This window comes from Urocitellus parryii, chromosome 6, assembly GCF_045843805.1.
Source record: "Urocitellus parryii isolate mUroPar1 chromosome 6, mUroPar1.hap1, whole genome shotgun sequence".
Lineage (NCBI taxonomy): Eukaryota > Metazoa > Chordata > Mammalia > Rodentia > Sciuridae > Urocitellus > Urocitellus parryii.
The window spans coordinates 49,212,324-49,232,596 of NC_135536.1; the positions used below are offsets into that span (position 1 = coordinate 49,212,324).

The following is a 20,273-nucleotide window of genomic DNA, read 5'->3' on the forward strand; positions in this document are numbered from 1 at the left end:
TAATTTGAACCTCTTCTTAATATAATGTTGATAAATGCAACTAAATCAAAATCAGTTTTACTGCAATACAATTATGAAGTTTTTACAATACAATATTGCTAAATGTCATCATTACAAATGCATTAAATAGTCACTTCTAGTAGAACATCTAATGACTGTGAATGGTATTTTTATATAACTGCAAATACTTAAGTATATGACATGAAAAGTATATGACAGCTTTGAAGGTGTCAATGACATCTGCAGCAGTTGGTTGTTATGGATTGAATGTGTCACCTCCAAAACAGGTATGCTGAACTCTAACCTCCAGTACTCAGAATGTTTTGAAAATTCATTTTGAAATAGGGTCATTACAGAGCAGTCAAATTAAAATGGGGTAATTAGGATGAATCCTAATCTGACTGGCATGCTTTTTTAAAAAAGCAGGGGCTGGCCAGGGGAGCAATCTGGCTCTGCATGATAGTTATCACCTAAAATCCCAGTGATTCTGGAGGTTGAGGCAGGAGGATCTCAAATTTAAGGCCAGACTCAGCAATTTATTGAGACCCTATCTCAAAATAAAATTTAAAAAGGGCTCAGTGGTAGAATGCCCCATGTTCAATCCACAGTACCAAAAGAGAAAAAGACAAGAGAGAAAGACAATATTAAGTAACACAGAGCTAGGGGTAGTGGCACACCCCTGTAAACACAGCAGCTTGGAAGGCTGAGGCAAGAGGATCTAGAGTTCAAAGCCAGCCTCAGCAACTTAGCAAGGGCCTACACAACTCAGGGAGGCTCTGTCTCTAAAAAAAAATTTAAAAGGTCTGGGAATGTGGCTCAGTATTTAAGCATCCCTGGGTTCAATCTCTGGTAACAAAAAGAGAGAGAGAGAGAGAGAGAGAGAGAGAGAGAGAAAGATGGCCATGTGACTGAAGTGATGCATCTACAAGCCTTTAAATGCCAAGGATTACCAGCAAACTCTAAACACTAGGAAAGGCAAAGAAGGATTCCCTTTTAGAGCCAACAGAGAGAGTATAGCCCTGCTGACACCTGATTTTAGACCAGTTTGTCCAGAAATGTGTCACATTAAATTTCAGTTGTTTTAAGCCATTTAGTTTGTCACTGACTGTGGGAAATCATTTGTTTTTGCAGTTACCATCAGTGGCTATAGATGAGTATTCAGGTGGGCAGGTAGGCAAACTCCAATAATGAATGAATATATTCATTCCTTTTTTTAACTGTTAAATGAATATTATAGTCTTTTCTCTCTTTATACCAGTGATTCTCAACTGTTAACTACTGTTATTATCACCTGAGGAACCTCTAAAAATCCTGATCCTGATGCCCTCCCTACACAACCTGGGCTTGTTACATCAGGTATAGGTGTGTTTTAAAGCTCCGAGAAATTTTCATGTGCAGCCAAGTTTTAGAGCTAGTGTTTCAAATGCATGTTTGTTAGCTGTATTAAATTAGGGTCTCAGTAAAATATTAAAAGGATACATGATTAACCCTTTATTAAGACTTATGAGCCAGGCCTGGTGGTGCACACCTATAATCCTATTCAGGAGCTTGAGGCCAGCCTACATTTCAAGCCTCTGTCTCAAAATAAATAAAGAGTTAGGGACATGGTTCAGTGATTGAGGACCCCTGGGTTTTATCCCCAGTACTGCACACACACACACACACACACACACACACACACAGGCTTATATCAACGTCATATGATTGTTGCCTATTGGTGTTACAGTGTGGGAGGTAGCAGATTCACTCCATTTATATGAATAATTTTTATGGAAACTTTTCTGCTACCCTTGTGAGATAGGACAGCAGGTGCTCTGTTGGTAAAATGACAGTGTCTAAGAATTTTAACAGATGTATGATAATCTAACATGAACTGACATTACTTCCTCAAAAAAAAAAACTCAGATGCCAGTTCTTAAGGCTCCTTCTCATTGCTGAGTTGCAGATCACTCAATTATTTTGAAAAGTATGAAGCTAAAATATTTGTTTTCAGAGGCCTTTTTTTTCTATTTACATCAACATGATTTCTCCTAAACTATTCAGTAGGAGAATAATGAGTGTAAAATTACTAAAACTAAGGGGAGATTTCCAAAAAGAAAAAAAAAAGCAAAATACTACTAAATAGTTGTGTTGGATAAGAATTAAAAGTATCCTTTGTGTTTGATATTTGGTGGTCATTAGTGACTTCCACAAAAAAAAAAAGTTTCATTAGAGAATTAAATATAAAAGAAAGAGTTCTCAGTAAATTGAAGAAAAACAAAAGGTAAAGAAGTATGGCAATTTGGACAATGGCATAATCCTTGAAGAAACTTGAATAAAAAATATAGTAATGACAGTTGAGAAGAAAGGAAGGAAGGTTAGTGATTTTCTTTTTCTGGTTTTGAAAAGTGGCAAATTCTTGAATTTGTATGGTTGATTGGAAGGAGCCCATAAGAGTGTTATTGAACAGACTCTGGAGAAGGTGGAAAGAAAGAGACTTCTGAGTATTTGCAGAAGAGTTTATGTTGAACAGGAAGATGGCCAACTTGTAATCATATATAGGAGTAAAAGAGGTAAAAGAATAACAGAGTGTAAATAAATTTGAGGCTTCAAAAAAATAGAGATTGATGTAAGATTCTGAAGATGAGCAGTCAGGAGGCCCTGCCAGGAATGATAGGATTAGAATAACCACTCAAGTTCGGAATGGGAGAGAGAACTGAATATGGGCAAAAAAAAAAAAAAAAAAAATCAAGTCAAGGGCTGGGGATGTAATGTAGTCCAGTGGTAGAACACTTGCCTAGTGTGTACAGGCTCTGGGTTCAATCCCCAGCACCACAAAAGTGGTGCCAAGTCAAACAATCCTGAGGACTCAGCTAGGGATGGATGCTACATTCAAGTACCCTTGTATAACAGTAAAAAAGGCAAAGGATTGAACTGTCTTATGATTCCAAATTATAAGAGGAAAATTATAGAGAATAGAGAAGATTGGAGGGTACTAGCAAAAAATGTTGTTGGAATGATAAATGATTTTCTAAGCTAAATAGGTAAGAAAATAAAGTTGAAGGGACATGTATACTGAGGAAAAAAAGGAAGTATCAAGAAACCATAAATCTTAAGGAGATTACAGAATAAATATAATAGGACTAAGAAAATTTAAGACCTGAAGGGATAGGAGGTTATAGTCAGGTCAAGAACATTGCTATTTAAAATTTCAGAAGTGGCCAGGTGTGGTGATACACACCTGTAATCCCAGCAATTCAAGAGCCTGAGACAAGAGGATTGAAAGTTTGAGGCCAGCCTAAGGCTCAAGAAACTAAGGCTTAGTCTCAAAATAAAAATAAATGAAAAGGGCTGGGATGGAGCTCAGTGGTATCTCTGGGTTCAGTAAGCCTGGGTACAAAAAAATAATCTCAGAAGTAAAACAATCAGTTCTGAGCAATGATGATGTTTAAGGCATTGCTTTGGAAGTGGATAATTAATATGAGAAGAGGTGAGGGTCACAAGATGTAAAACATATTGAATATTTACTTAGGTATCATCTCTAAAAATACTGATATATGTGAGTTGCTCCTTATTAAGGGTGAAAATAGAAAATGACCTAAAAATAAATAAAATCTTCATATTGAAATACAAGAATGACAGATAGATAGATGATAGATAGATAGATAGATAGATGTATCAGAGGAAATCTGACAATGTGGATGCACAGAAGAATGTATGATAGACACCCAAGAAAAATGTGGGTAACATAAGTTCATCTTCCAGAAAAATTCATGTATCTTATCAAAACAAAAAGGTACAGAGAACTATTTTGACTTGTTGGTGGGAATGTAAAATGATGCAATTGCTATAGAAAACAATTTGATGGTTTCTCAAAGTTCAAAAACAGAATTATCACATGATCCAGCAATTCTGCTTCTAAGGATATACTCAAAAGAATTTAAAACAAAGATTCAAACAGATGTTCACAGGAGCATTATTCACAGTAGCCAAAAGTTAGAAGCAACCCAGGTATTCACTAACAAATAAATGGGTAAACAAAATGTGGTGTAAATGGGTGTGTATGTAAATTGAAATATTCAGACTAAAAAATGAAATTCTGCCCTAATCTTCATCATGTGGGATTAGGCCCCAACTTCCTTAATAAGACTCCTATAGCACAAGAATTATATACAAGAATCAATAAATGAGATGGATTCAAATTAAAAAGTTTTTTCTCAGCAAAAGAAACAATCTGTGAGATGAACAGAGAGCCTACGTCCTGGGAGCAAATTTTTACCCCTCACACATCAGATAGACCACTAATCTCTAGGGTATATAAAGAACTCAAGAGGCTAAGCACCAAAAAACCCCAAATAACCCAATCAATAAATGGGCCAAGGACCTGAACAGACACTTCTCAGAAGAGGGTATAAAATCAATCAACAAATAAATGAAAAAAATGCTCATCATCTCTAGCAATCAGAATTGCAAATCAGAACTACTCTAAGATATTATCTCACTCCAATCAGAATGGCAGCTATTGTGAAGACAAACAACAAGTGTTGGCGAGGATGTGGGGAAAAACGTACATTCATACATTGCTGGTGGGACTGCAAATTGGTGTAGCCAATTTGGAAAGCAGTATGGAGTTTCCTTGGAAATCTGGGAATGGAATCACCATTTGACCCAGCTATTCCACTTCCTGGACTATACCCAAAGGACTTAAAAACAGCATACTACCGGGACACAGCCACATCAATGTTTATAGCAGCACAATTCACAATAGCTAAACTGTGGAGCCAACCTAGATGTCCTTCAGTGGATGAATGGATTAAAAAATGTGGCATTTATACACAATAGAATATTACTCAGCATTAAAAAAGAACAAAATCATGGTATTTTTAGGTAAATGGATGGCGTTGGAAAAGATAATGCTGTGTGAAGTTAGCCAATCCCCAAAAAACAAATGTTTTCTCTGATATAAGGGGGGTGACTCATAGTGGGGTATCGAGTAAGAGCATGGGAGGATTAGATTAATTCTAGATATGGAAGAGGGGTGGGAGGAAACGGAAGGGAAAGGGGATTACCAAGGATGGTGGAATGTGATAGTCATCATTATACAAAGTACATGTATGAAGACTTGAATTGCGTGTCAACATATCTTATATACAAACAGAGATATGAGTGGTATAAATGTTTATTAAGAATTGTAATAAAAAAAGTTAAATAAAATAAATTTCAAAAAAATTAAAAATGAAATTCTGATACAGCATTCATGAATCCTGGAAAGCTATGCTAAGTGAAATAAGTATGATCAAAAAGACAAATATGCTATGATTTCATGTATATAAAGTACCCTGATAGACTAATTCATATATATAAAAAGAATGATAGAGGTTACCAGGAACTAGGGGAAGAGGTAGGTAGGGAATTGTGTAAATTGTTTACAATGATGAAAACATTCTGGAAACAAATAGTGGTGATAGTTGGGCAACATTGTGAATGTATGTATGGCTACTGAAATATACACTTAAAAATGATTAAAATGATAAATTGTATGTTATTAGTTTACCATGTGTACAACTCTAGCAAGGGGAGGAAGTTTCCAAAAATAACTGTGCTTAAATTTCCTGGAAGCTCAGATTCTGATTTAATTTTATTTAAATGAAAGTAAACTATTTACATACTTGAACAATTGATACTTACAAATCCCTATATGAGATGCATTTCACACATACATTAGTTTTTTCCTCAAAGCTTCCTAGTTTATAGGAAAAGAAAAAATTCCATTTTTATGTAAAGAAAGCCAAGGTTGAAACTGTAATTTCAGAAAAATAGAGATAGATCAATTTCATAGATAATAGATTATGCCTAGTAAGGCTTGGAAAAAATACTTTCAGCTATTCAAATCAGTTTCAACTATTGTGTGTGGACACATGCTTTTTCTTATATGAGCATACATATATAAGTATGTATGAGCATGTGTATTGTCATTAAATAAAGTTATTTATCAATATTAAGAAAAATGAGGTATGAAAAACACAGTACTAGAACAGTTAGTTGGAGCCAGGAGTGAGTCAGTATACAGCTCACATATGAATACCAGCAAGTAAGAGTAACCTTCAGCTCTTGAGTTTCACCTTTCTATACACAAAGCAGAGGAGAATATATGCCCAGTTGTTAGTTTTAGAGGAAGATTAAAATATGCTGATGACTTTCATTCTACTTTGCCTTTCATTTTATCAACTAGTGATATTGATTTTACTTTTTTAAATCTTTTTTTTTTTTGTCAAAAATGTTTGTTTTTACTGGAATTAAGTACGAACTATGGTTGCTATAAGCATTCCATTTCATTTTATGGAAATATGGGGATGTATTTTTTAGTTTTTTTGTTTGTTTGTTTCTTTTGGTTTAGAATATTTTAAGTGCAAAAAAAAGGAAATATTAGAGTTAAGTGCTAGTGAGTAAGTGGTGGATTACCAAACTTACCATCATAACCAATTATTCTTTCTTCATAAAGAACTAGCAGGAGGGGAATAACAATATTAAGGTTTAACATAAATTTTATTTGTTGTAAAAGTACTATCAGTAAGTATTAGAATCTTCTTATTGGTGTGACAAATGCCAAATCTATTTGCAATAGCTTCATTAGTATAAATGTACACAGCTTCATCAGGGAAGAATCTCACCCATTAAGTCTCAGGTTTTATTTTTTATTTTTTATTTTTTGAGACTCTTTTTTTATTGTTGGTTGTTCAAAACATTACATAGTTATTGATATATCATATTTCACACTTTGATGAACTCCCATTTTTACCCCATATACAGATTGCAGAATCACATCAGTTACAGTTCCATTGATTTACATATTGCCATACTCCTCTCTGTTGTATTCTGCTGCCTTTCCTATCCTCTACTATCCCCCCTCCCCTCCCCTCCCCTCCCCTCTTCTCTCTTTACCCCCTCTACTGTAATTCATTTTTCCCCCTTGTATTATTTTTCCCTTTCCCCTCACTTCCTCTTGTATGTAATTTTGTATAACCCTGAGGGTCTCCTTCCATTTCCATGCAATTTCCCTTCTCTGTCCCTTTCCCTCCCACCTCTCATCCCTGTTTAATGTTAATCTTCTTCTCATGCTCTTCATCCCTACTCTGTTCTTAGTTACTCTCCTTATATCAAAGAAGACATTTGGCATTTGTTTTTTAGGGATTGGCTAGCTTCACTTAGCATAATCTGTCTAATGCCATCATTTCCCTCCAAATACTATGATTTTGTCATTTTTTAATGCAGAGTAATACTCCATTGTGTATAAATGCCACATTTTTTTATCCATTCATCTATTGAAGGGCATCTAGGTTGGTTCCACAGTCTTGCTATTGTGAATTGTGCTGCTATGAACATCGATGTAGCAGTGTCCCTGTAGCATGCTCTTTTTAGGTCTTTAGGAAATAGACCGAGAAGGGGAATAGCTGGGTCAAATGGTGGTTCCATTCCCAGCTTTCCAAGAAATCTCCATACTGCTTTCCAAATTGGCCGCACCAATTTGCAGTCCCACCAACAATGTACAAGTGTACCCTTTTCCCCACATCCTCGCCAGCACTTGTTGTTGTTTGACTTCCTAATGGCTGCCAATCTTACTGGAGTGAGATGGTATCTTAGGGAGGTTTTGATTTGCATTTCTCTGATTGCTTGAGATGGTGAGCATTTTTTCATATACTTGTTGATTGATTGTATGTCCTCCTCTGAGAAATGTCTGTTCAGGTCCTTTGCCCATTTGTTGATTGGGTTATTTGTTATCTTATTTTCTAATTTTTTGAGTTCTTTCTATACTCTGGATATTAGGGCTCTATCTGAAGTGTGAGGAGTAAAGATTTGTTCCCAGGATGTAGGCTCCCTATTTACCTCTCTTGTTGTTTCTTTTGCTGAGAAAAAACTTTTTAGTTTGAGTAAGTCCCATTTGTTGATTCTAGTTATTAACTCTTGTGCTATGGGTGTCCTATTGAGGAATTTGGAGCCCGACCCTATCAGACGCCGCGTCTCTGATTTGATATCAAGCTCCTTGATACATTTTGAGTTAACTTTTGTGCATGGCGAGAGAAAGGGATTCAGTTTCATTTTGTTGCATATGGATTTCCAGTTTTCCCAGCACCATTTGTTGAAGATGCTATCCTTCCTCCATTGCATGCTTTTAGCCCCTTTATCAAATATAAGATAGTTGTAGTTTTGTGGATTGGTTTCTGTGTTTTCTATTCTGTACCATTGGTCCACCCACCTGTTTTGATACCAGTACCATGCTGTTTTTGTTACTATTGCTCTGTAGTATAGTTTGAAGTCTGGTATCGGTATACCACCTGATTCACACTTCCTGCTTAGCATTGTTTTTGCTATTCTGGGTCTTTTATTTTTCCATATGAATTTCATAATTGCTTTATCTATTTCTACAAGAAATGCCCTTGGGATTTTGATTGGCATTGCATTAAACTTATAGAGAACTTTTGGTAATATCGCCATTTTGATGATGTTAGTTCTGCTTATCCATGAACAGGGTATATTTTTCCATCTTCTAAGATCTTCTTCTATTTCTCTCTTTAGGGTTCTGTAGTTTTCATTGTATAAGTCTTTCACCTCTTTTGTTAGGTTGATTCCCAAGTATTTTATTTTTTTGAGGATATTGTGAATGGAGTGGTTGTCCTCATTTCCATTTCAGAGGATTTGTCTCTGATATACAGCAATGCCTTTGATTTATGCGTGTTGATTTTATATCCTGCCACTTTGCTGAATTCATTTCTTAGCTCTAATAGTTTCTTTGTAGACCCTTTTGGGTCTGCTAGGTATAGAATCATGTCACCTGCAAATAGTGATAATTTAAGTTCTTCTTTTCCTATTTTTATGCCTTTAATTTCTTTCATCTGTCTAATTGCTCTGGCCAGTGTTTCGAGAACTATGTTGAACAGAAGTGGTGAGAGAGGGCATCCCTGTCGTGTTCCAGATTTTAGAGGGAATGCCTTCAATTTTTCTCCATTCAGAATGATGCTAGCCTGAGGCTTAGCATAAATTGCTTTTACAATGTTGAGGTATGTTCCTGTTATCCCTAGTTTTTCTAGAGTTTTGAACATAAAGGGATGCTGTACTTTGTCGAATGCTTTTTCCGCATCTATTGAGATGATCATATGGTTCTTATTTTTAAGTCTATTGATGTGGTGAATAACATTTATTGATTTCCGTATATTGAACCAGCCTTGCATCCCAGGGATGAATCCTACTTGATCATGGTGCACAATTTTTTTTTTTTTTATTTATTTTTTTTTTATATTGGTCGTTCATAACATTACATAGTTCTTAATACATCATATTACACGGTTTGATTCAAGTGGATTATGAACTCCCCCTTTTACCCCATATACAAATTGCTGTATCACATCAGTTACCCTTCCATTGATTGACATATTGCCTTTCTAGTGTCTGATGTACTCTGCTGTCTGTCCTATTCTCTACTATCCCCCCTCCCCTCCCCTTCCCTCCCCTCCCCCCCTCCCCTTTTCTCTCTCTACCCCTTTTACTGTAAATCATTTCTTCCATTTGTATTATCTTGTCTTACCCCTCCATTCCTCTTATATGACATTTTGTATAACCCTGAGGATCGCCTTCCATTTCCATGCACTTTCCCTTCTCACTCCCTTTCCCTCCCACCTCTCATCCCTGTTTAATGTAAATATTCTTCTCAAGCTCTTCGTCCCTACCCTGTCCTTGTTAACTCCCCTTATATCAAAGGAGTCATTTGGTATTTGTTTTTTAAAGATTGACTAGCTTCACTTAGCATAATCTGCTCTAATGCCATCCATTTCCCTCCAAATTCTATGATTTTGTCATTTTTTAATGCAGAATAATACTCCATTGTATATAAATGCCACATTTTTTTTATCCATTCATCTATTGAAGGGCATCTAGGCTGGTTCCACAGTCTTGCTATCGTGAATTGAGCTGCTATGAACATGGATGTAGCAGTGTCCCTGTAGCATGCTCTTGTTAGGGCTTTAGGGAATAGACCGAGAAGGGGAATAGCTGGGTCAAATGGTGGTTCCATTCCCAGCTTTCCGAGAAATCTCCATACTGCTTTCCAAATTGGCTGCACCAATTTGCAGTCCCACCAGCAATGAACAAGAGTGCCCTTTTCCCCGCATCCTCTCCAGCACTTATTGTTGTTTGACTTCCTAATGGCTGCCAGACTTACTGGAGTGAGATGGTATCTTAGGGTAGTTTTGATTTGCATTTCTCTGACTGCTAGCGATGGTGAGCATTTTTTCATGTACTTGTTGATTGATTGTATGTCCTCCTCTGAGAAGTGTCTGTTCAGGTCCTTGGCCCATTTATTGATTGGGTTATTTGTTATCTTATTGTCTAATTTTTTGAGTTCTTTGTATATTCTGGTTATTAGGGCTCTATCTGAAGTGTGTGGAGTAAAGATTTGTTCCCAGGATGTAGGCTCCCTGTTTATCTCTCTTATTGTTTCTTTTGCTGAGAAAAAACTTTTTAGTTTGAGTAAGTCCCATTTGTTGATTCTATTTGTTAACTCTAGCGCTATGGGTGTCCTATTGAGGAATTTGGAGCCCGATCCCACAGCGTGTAGATCATAACCAACTTTTTCTTCTATCAGATGCCGTGTCTGTGATTTAATATCAAGCTCCTTGATCCATTTTGAGTTAACTTTTGTGCACGGCGAGAGATAGGGATTCAGATTCATTTTGGTGCAAATGGATTTCCAGTTTTCCCAGCACCATTTGTTGAAGATGCTATCCTTCCTCCATTGCATGCTTTTAGCCCCTTTATCAAATATAAGATAGTTGTAGTTTTGTGGATTGGTTACTGTGTCCTCTATTCTGTACCATTGGTCCACCCGCCTGTTTTGGTACCAGTACCATGCTGTTTTTGTTACTATTGCTCTGTAGTATAGTTTGAAGTCTGGTATCGCTATACCGCCTGATTCACACTTCCTGCTTAGTATTGTTTTTGCTATTCTGGGTCTTTTATTATTCCATATGAATTTCATGATTCTTTTATCTATTTCTACAAGATATGCTGTTGGGATTTTGATTGGCATTGCATTGAACTTATAGAGAACTTTTGGTAATATCGCCATTTTGATGATGTTAGTTCTGCCTATCCATGAGCAGGGTATATTTTTCCATCTTCTAAGGTCTTCTTCTATGTCTTTCTTTAGGGTTCTGTAATTTTCATTGTATAAATCTTTCACCTCTTTTGTTAGGTTGATTCCCAAGTATTTTATTTTTTGGGGGGATATTGTGAATGGAGTAGTTGTCCTCATTTCCATTTCAGAGGATTTGTCGCTGATATACAGGAATGCCTTTGATTTATGCGTGTTGATTTTATATCCTGCCACTTTGCTGAATTCATTTATTAGCTCTAATAGCTTCTTTGTAGACCCTTTTGGGTCTGCTAGGTATAGAATCATATCATCTGCAAATAGTGATAATTTAAGTTCTTCTTTTCCTATTTTTATGCCTTTAATTTCTTTTGTCTGTCTAATTGCTCTAGCCAGTGTTTCAAGGACTATGTTGAACAGAAGTGGTGAGAGAGGGCATCCCTGTCTTGTACCAGATCTTAGAGGGAATGCCTTCAATTTTTCTCCATTCAGAATGATGCTGGCCTGTGGCTTATCATAGATTGCTTTTACAATGTTGAGGTATGATCCTGTTATCCCTAATTTTTCTAGCGTTTTGAACATAAAGGGATGCTGTACTTTGTCGAATGCTTTTTCTGCATCTATTGAGATGATCATATGGTTCTTATTTTTAAGTCTGTTGATGTGGTGAATAACATTTATTGATTTCCGTATATTAAACCAGCCTTGCATCCCAGGGATGAATCCTACTTGATCATGATGTATAATTTTTTTGATATGTATTTGAATCCGATTCGCCAGAATTTTATTGAGGATTTTTGCGTCAAGGTTCATTAGAGATATTGGTCTGTAGTTTTCCTTCTTTGACGTGTCTTTGTCTGGTTTCGGAATCAGGGTGATGTTGGCCTCGTAGAATGAATTTGGAAGTTCTCCCTCTTTTTCTATTTCCTGAAATAGCTTGAAAAGTATTGGTGTTAGTTCCTCTTTAAAGGTTTTGTAAAACTCTGCTGTATACCCATCCGGTCCTGGGCTTTTCTTAGTTGGTAGTCTTTTGATGGTTTCTTCTATTTCCTCTATTGTTATTGGTCTGTTTAGGTTGTCTATATCCTCCTGGCTCAATCTGGGCAGATCATATGACTTAAGAAATTTATGGATTCCTTCACTATCTTCTATTTTATTGGAGTATAAGGATTCAAAATAATTTCTGATTATCTTCTGTATTTCTGAAGTGTCAGTTTTGATATTGACTTTTTCATCCTGTATGCTAGTAATTTGAGTTCTCTCTCTTCTTCTCTTCGTTAGCATGGCTAAGGGTCTGTCAATTTTATTTATTTTTTCAAAGAACCAACTTTTAGTTTTGTCGGTTTTTTCAATTGTTTCCTTTGTTTCGATTTCATTAATTTCAGCTCTGATTTTAATTATTTCTTGCCTTCTACTTCTTTTGCTGTTGTTTTGCTCTTCTTTTTCTAGGATTTTGAGATGAAGTATGAGATCATTTGTTTGTTGGTTTTTTCCTTCTTTTAAGAATGAACTCCAAGCAATGAATTTTCCTCTTAGAACTGTTTTCAATGTGTGCCATAGATTCCGATATGTTGTGTCTGTGTTTTCATTTATCTCTAAGAATTTTTTAATTTCCTCCTTGATGTCTTCTATAACTCATTGATCATTCAGTAACCTATTGTTCATTCTCCAAGTGATGCATGATTTTTTCCTTCCTTCTTTTATCCTTGATTTTCAGTTTCACTCCATTGTGATCAGATAAGATGATTGGTATTATCTCTACTCCTTTGTATTGTCTAAGAGTTGCCCTGTGACATAATATATGATCTATTTTTGAGAAGGATCCATGTGCTGCTGAGAAAAAAGTGTAACTGCTTGATGTTGGGTGGTATATTCTATATATGTCAATTAAGTCTAGGTTATTAATTGTGTTATTGAGTTCTATAGTTTCCTTATTCAACTTTTGTTTGGAAGATCTGTCCAGTGGTGAGAGAGGTGTGTTGAAGTCTCCCATGATTATTGTATGGTGGTCTATTAGACTCTTGAACTTGAGAAGAGTTTGCTTGATGAACATAGCTGCACCATTGTTTGGGGCATATATATTTATGATTGTTATGTCTTGTTGGTGTATGGTTCCCTTGAGCAGTATGTAGTGTCCTTCTTTATCCCTTTTGATTAACTTTGGCTTGAAATCTATTTTGTTTGATATGAGTATGGACACTCCTGCTTGTTTCCGAACTCCATATGAGTGATATGATTTTTCCCAACCTTTTACCTTCATTCTATGTATGTCTTTTCCTATCAAATGCGTCTCCTGTAGGCAGCATATTGTTGGGTCTTGTTTTGTGATCCATTCTACTAGCCTGTGTCTCTTAATTGGTGAGTTTAAACTATTAACATTTAGGGTTATTATTGAGATATGGTTTGTTCTTCCAGCCATATTTGTTTATTAATGTTACTAAACCTGATTTGTTTTCCTCTTTGATTATTTTCCCCCCTTTACTGTCCTACCTCCCACTGTTGGTTTTCATTGTTTTTTCCATTTCCTCTTCCTGTAATGTTTTGCCGAGGATGTTTTGAAGAGATGGTTTTCTAGCTGCAAATTCTTTTAACTTTTGTTTATCATGGAAGGTTTTAATTTCATCTTCCATCCTGAAGCTTAATTTCGCTGGATACACGATTCTTGGTTGGAACCCATTTTCTTTCAGTGTTTGAAATATGTTATTCCAGCATCTTCTAGCTTTCAGAGTCTGTGTTGACAGATCAGCTGTTATCCTGATTGGTTTTCCCCTAAATGTAATCTGCTTCCTTTCTCTTGTAGCTTTTAAAATTCTCTCCTTATTCTGTATGCTGGGCATCTTCATTATAATGTGTCTAGGTGTGGATCTCTTATGACTTTGCACATTCGGCATCCTCTAGGCTTCTAGGATTTGGGATTCTGTCTCATTCTTCAAGTCTGGGAATTTTTCTCGTATTATTTCAATGAATAGTTTGCTCATTCCTTTGGTTTGTACCTCTATACCTCCTGTATCCCAATGACTCTTAAGTTTGGTCTCTTTATGTTATCCCATATTTCTTGGATGTTCTGCTCGTGGTTTCTTAACAGTCTTGCTGAGCTGTCTATGTTCTTTTCAAGTTGAAATACTTTGTCTTCATTTTCTGATGTTCTATCTTTTAAGTGTTCTACTCTGCTTGTAGTATTCTCAATTGACTTTTTAAGTTGGTTTATTGCTTCCTGCATTTCTAGGATTTCTGTTTGTTTGCTTTTTATAACCTCTATCTCCCTGTATAGTTGATCTTTTGCTTCTTGGATTAGTTTATGTAATTCATTGTCGAAGTGATCTTTCATTGTCTGAGTTTGCTGTCTAATGTCTTCCTTGAGACTCCAGATCATCTGAAGCATGTATATCCTGAATTCTTTATCTGACATTCCATCTGCTGCAGCTATTACCTCTTCTAAAGTTGAGTTGACCTGCATTGCTTGTGGTCCTTTCTTTCCTTGTCTTTTCATACTGCTCGTGTTTCTTTCTGCTAGGTGAAACTGTTGTGTTTTTGAAATTTTCCCCCTATATATTTATATTGCTCTTGTATAGTTGAAAAGTCTCCCTTGCAAGGCGGGCAGCGTATGTGCTCCTTCTCCAATTGGGGTGATCTGTCTACCACCCTGACGGGCCGCTGTATCTGTTCTGCCGTTTGGTCGCAGGTCTGCCTACCTTGCAGGTGCGGCGGTGCCTCTGCTCTGTCCCTCCTCCAATTGGGGTGACGTGTCTACCACGCCGGCGGGTCACTGGGCCTGTTCCGGGCGCGGGAGGCAGCTCTACTCTGCCCCTACTCCAATTGGGGTGACGTGACTTCCACGCCAGCGGTCCGCTGGGCCTGTTCAGGGCACGAGCTGCGGCTCTGCTCTGCCCCTACTCCAGTTGGGGTGACGTGACTACCACGCCGGCGGGCTGCTGGGCCTGTTCAGGGCGTGGGCTGTGGCTCTGCTCTGCCCCTGCTCCAATTAGGGTGACGTGACTACCACACCGGCGGGCCGCTGGGCCTGTTCAGGGCACGGGCTGCGGCTCTGCTCTGCCTCTACTCCAATTAGGGTGACGTGTCTACCATGCCAGCAGGCCGCTGGGCCTGTTCCACCGGTCGGTCACAGGCCTGCCTACCTTGCGGGCACGGGTGGCGGCTCTGCTCGGTCCCTACTCCAGTTGGGGTGATGTGACTACCACGCCAGCGGGTCGCTGGGCTTTTTCCGGGCACAGACGGCGGCTCTGCTCTGCCCCTCTGGCTTGATGACAAAGTAAGAGAGACTCGGGTGTATGTGACTCACTTTCTTTACCACGAGACCAACTAAGTCTCAGGTTTTAATTCTGCAAATATTTCAACAAAATCAACAGAGGTGCATTAAAATATGTTGGAAATTATAATCTATAGCTTATACATATTATTATATGTCAATATTATAATCACTAATATTTTATAACTAACATAATATAATCAATAATATGATTACTGAATATAATTATATATTTGGTATCATATATATGTTGTATGTTATATACTGTACTTAATTTTTTATGTATTTTCTATTTAAATTTTTATAGGTGTTCCACATCTGTGATGATGGGGAAAAATGGGTTAAATTTGTAGAGATTAGTTTGTATTTAGTAATGATTTTTTCCTGTTGTTGTAAACCTGTAGCACTACATTCCTAAGTTCAAGAGGCATAATAATAACAAACTCTTTTCTAATTGAGGGAATGACTGTGTTTCAGTGTTTGCTGATTACAGTGCTTCCTTATTTTTTCTTTTACTTAAAGAAAGTGCAAATTAAAATGTTTAGACAAGAATTATATCCTGTTGTTTGGTGCCAGTAGTAGGATTTAATGTGCTTACTTATCATAAAAGCAAGTAATATGTTTTAAATTTTTATTCTATTTTGTCTGATTCTACGTATGAATCTGTAATACTATTCAGAACCTGGTAAATTACACATTTTAGAGCAAAAAATACTAAATAGATTATACATATTTTTAAGTTAGTATGTTTTCCATGATTGTACTAGAATTTTTTGAAGTTAACTACAATACTTTGGTGTTTGATGTAAAAAGTGGGCTAAAGATGAACCTACTTACTTTGTTTATACATTTCAAAGTCATAAAACCATAAAGATAGAGGCTATATAAAATATACTTGAAAAGAGTGAAATTCTAAATTTTTTCTATACTTTTGTCAGTCTATTTTATATGGACTATTATATATATATATATATGTACATATATATATGTTTGTATATACACATATGTATTTTGTAACAGAATCCCACAGACTGGGCAATTTGTAATGCATAGAAATTTGTTTGGCTTATGTCTTTGAGAGTGGGGAAGTCCGAGAGCATGGCTCTGGCATCTGGTGGGGGCCTTTGTGCTGCATCATCCCATAGCAAAAATAGAAGGGCAAGAAAGGGTGACAAGAACAGAGGAAGAGGCTTAACTTGGATTTATAATACAGCCACTCTTGTTATAATTAACCCACTCCTACAGTAACCATGTTAATCCATTTGTCCTCATGACCTGCCACCACCTCTCATTAGGCACCATCTCCCAAGGTGGTTGCGTTGAAGTCTAAGTTTCAAACACATGAACTTTAGGAATACATTCAAACTATGTCAATTCTTTTAATAAATTTTATTTACTATAAGCCTTTTTTTTCTTACATGCATACTGTCTACATATATGATAACATTAATAATAGAAAAATTAGGATTATCACAAGGATCTGATGTTTGTTTTTATGGTGGTGATAGTTTTTTATTGAACCATATGCTCTTCAGAACTATGCATTGGTAACACAGTCAAGAGTGCTCATAGCATGCAGATGCTAACCATGAAGCAGTATTTTTCTCATTACAAATTGTTCATTAAGAGTGGAGTTGAACACTCAATTCTCACCTCGTTAGTTCTGTTCTAATTGCTTATGCCTATTGGCCTATCCAGTTACATAAAAATTTTATTGTATCTATATCTTCTGCAGAAACTCACTGTCCATAGAGCTACATTTGCTACCATATAGCAAAAGAAGTGATAAAAGGAATGCAAAAGACTTAAATTACATTTACATGTAATCATAGTTTTATCATAGATAAATTCTATCTAAGGTGACATAATTGATATTCAGAAGTAGGGTAACTTATCAAATGCCAAATTCTACTGATTGAGAGGGGAAAAGAGAGAATTTTCAATTTTGACATTATAGGCTTGTTGTAGCTCCAAAACTTTAAGGAAGTTATTACCCCTCAAAGAAGGTAGATTCCATTTGTTTAGTAGTGCTTAGGATCAAAACTGCCCTCTCATGCCATTAAATTGGACCTATTCTAAGGCCTTTTTAATGTATAATTGACTTCACCTTTATTATTCAGATCACATGTATATTTATTGGTGGCTCTGGATTGCTAAACTGAAAGAACATTAAAGCAGTTTTAAAAAATTGAAATTTGTGTTTGCTATATGTCCAGTTACTTTGGAATATATTTAAAGATTCTTCCCTTATTCCTCAACTTACGGAATGTTGCAGTTAATTAATTACTTAACTTCCTAATGTTAATTCACCTGTAAACAAAAATAATATGTGGCGGGTTTATTATGAAAATGAATGAATCTCTTTTGAAAACTTTAAAACACTATGCAAAGGAAACCTATTAATAATAATATTTATAAAAGTACTTTATTTTTTGCTTTATTGAAACATAAAACAACAAAATAGTAAAAAGGCTACTGCTATAGAAATAATTTACATCTTCTGTGACTTTTGTATCCAGAAAAACACATTTTGTATTATCAGTTTGCATTGTTATCTTTGCCTTGTTCTACATAGTAAGTTATAAAAATAAGTCTGAATTTCAATATGTATAGCTCTCAGCTGCTATTTGTTATTCTACAAAATAACTCAACCTCCTCTTAAGACAATTTTACAAAATATTTTGTCATCTAGTGATTGTGCCTAGCAAATCAGTGGGTTTGCTAGTTATAGGTCAAGGACATTGACATTTATAAACATTATTTCTATCAGCTTGATAGAATTTATTTTCCTATTTTATTAGATAAAAAGGTAGGCTTTCTCATGGTTTTGGCACCTATGATCTTCGTCATTAAAGTTCTACAGGTGTTACTTAACTCCTACATATGTAATCTTTACTTGTCCCTTTAACTTATAACCCCATTTTTCTAGATTTTTTCCTGATAATCACTGTCACTTTTGCCTCTCCTACCTTGGACCATACTTGAATAATTTCATGCCCAAGCATTTTTTGTTACTTATCAGATTGTTTTCATTACTTATTTCCCTTAAAATTCCTAAAACATTATTTATTTTTAACCACTCAGTCAGGCATTGGCAGTATTTAACAATGCAGGATTACCTATACAATAAATTCCAAACTCTAACCTAACAGATGTGAACTTCCTTAATAATGCCATCACTTCTTTTTCTGCTTTAATATTTCTTCAGTCATCTTGTTGCCTCTCAGTTTTGTTTGTATTTATTTCACTGGAACACTGCCTCCCACACAGTAGGCATTCAATAAATATTTGTTGTACTGAATTGACTATTACATGAATTCCCAAACTCATGAACACAACCAACATTTTCCCACTTCAGTTCCTTATATCATCCATCTTTGCCTCCTGTAGCAGTCCCCTCTGCTTATTCTGTTCTTACTGAGCTTTCACAATACAGTTTAAATACCAACTATTCCATGTATCTTATTCTGATCTCCTCCATCAGAAGTGATCTCATTCTACTGAAAATTTCTACCATACTTACTTACTGTGCATCCCTGTGCAATAATTGTATAAATATGTGTCTTAATTCCCTTCCAAAGGCTTCTGGGAATTCCAGTTTTTTTTTACCTGAAGGCCTATCCGTATTATGGAGGGTAATCTGCTTTACTCAAAGTCTACTGATTTAAATGTTAACCACATCAGACTTTCAGTAAATAAATGCAAAAGATAAAAAATAAACAATCAAATTTAACACCAAATTGAAAGTTTCTTTGGATTTAAAGTTTCTTCTGCATAGTAGTTATTTGTGCAGTGCATATAATAACTCAATGATAAATATGTGGGTGGATGAATGGATTGACTGGATATAACATGAACCTAATTCAGCATCTAGACTTCTAGGAATGTGGGGCAAAATGGGGTCTCTATATAATAGACTTATAGGAATATGGGACAAAATGGGTTCTCTGTATAAAAGACTTATAGGAATGTGGGGCAATATGGGATCTTTATATAATAAAACAAGTATATCACTTATCTACAAAGTTTCTTTTTTTCCAAGCCAAAGTATACAAATTTGTAATCTATCATCAGAAACATTTATTTGTATTTTATCTCTTTTGAAATTTAGAATTTTTAAAAAATTTAGGAAACAAGATTATTATCTATTGTTCCATTGCAACATTGTTTATTATAGTGAAAAAATAAATTAGAATCTTTCCCGTGAATGTTCTTTTCATTCTATATATTATTGGAAAATGTTAAACTGATTACCAAAATTTAAAAATGGGAGGTGTGACAATGTGGGACCCTTAGGTTTATGTCATGCATGTTTGTTAGGTCCCTTCAGAGAAATAGAACCAATAGCCAATACATATACAGGGAAAGGGATTTGTTTGAAGGTATCTGCTCAGGCAATTCAGGGAGCCAGCAAATCTGTAATCTTCAGGGAAGCCAGCAAGCTGGACAGTGAGGGAAAAGTTAATGTTGCAGTCATGAATCTCAGGGTGCAGAATTTCTTCTTCCCCAGGGAATTCCAGTCTTTTTACCTGAAGGCCTACCCATATTATGGAGGGTAATCTGCTTTACTCAAAAAGTCTACTGATTTAAATGTTAACCACATCTAAAAAAGGTACCTTCAGAGGAACATCTAGACTGGTGTTTAACCAAATATGTGGGTAACATGGCCTAGCTAAGTTGACACCCAAAATTATCCTTCACACATGTGCATTTCAACAATTGGCAAAGGCTGAGTAAAAGTTACTCTTCCTATGAAGAGCATATATTCTCCATTCAACCAAATTGCCCAATCTGCCTACTACATGCATTTAAAGCCATCTGCCTGAACCCTTTCAGCATTCAAGTCTGTGTGCCCAGGTTTGTGTTGTGATCTTATTTATTTAC

The 20,273-nt window shown here is 36.0% G+C and overlaps 1 protein-coding gene across 1 annotated transcript in view; it reads left to right on the forward strand.

The window, feature by feature from the left end:
- Mipol1 (mirror-image polydactyly 1) overlaps positions 1 to 20,273 on the forward strand; it is a 323,741-nt gene that overhangs the window by 221,716 nt on the left and 81,752 nt on the right. The gene's annotated exons all lie outside the window — the stretch shown is intronic.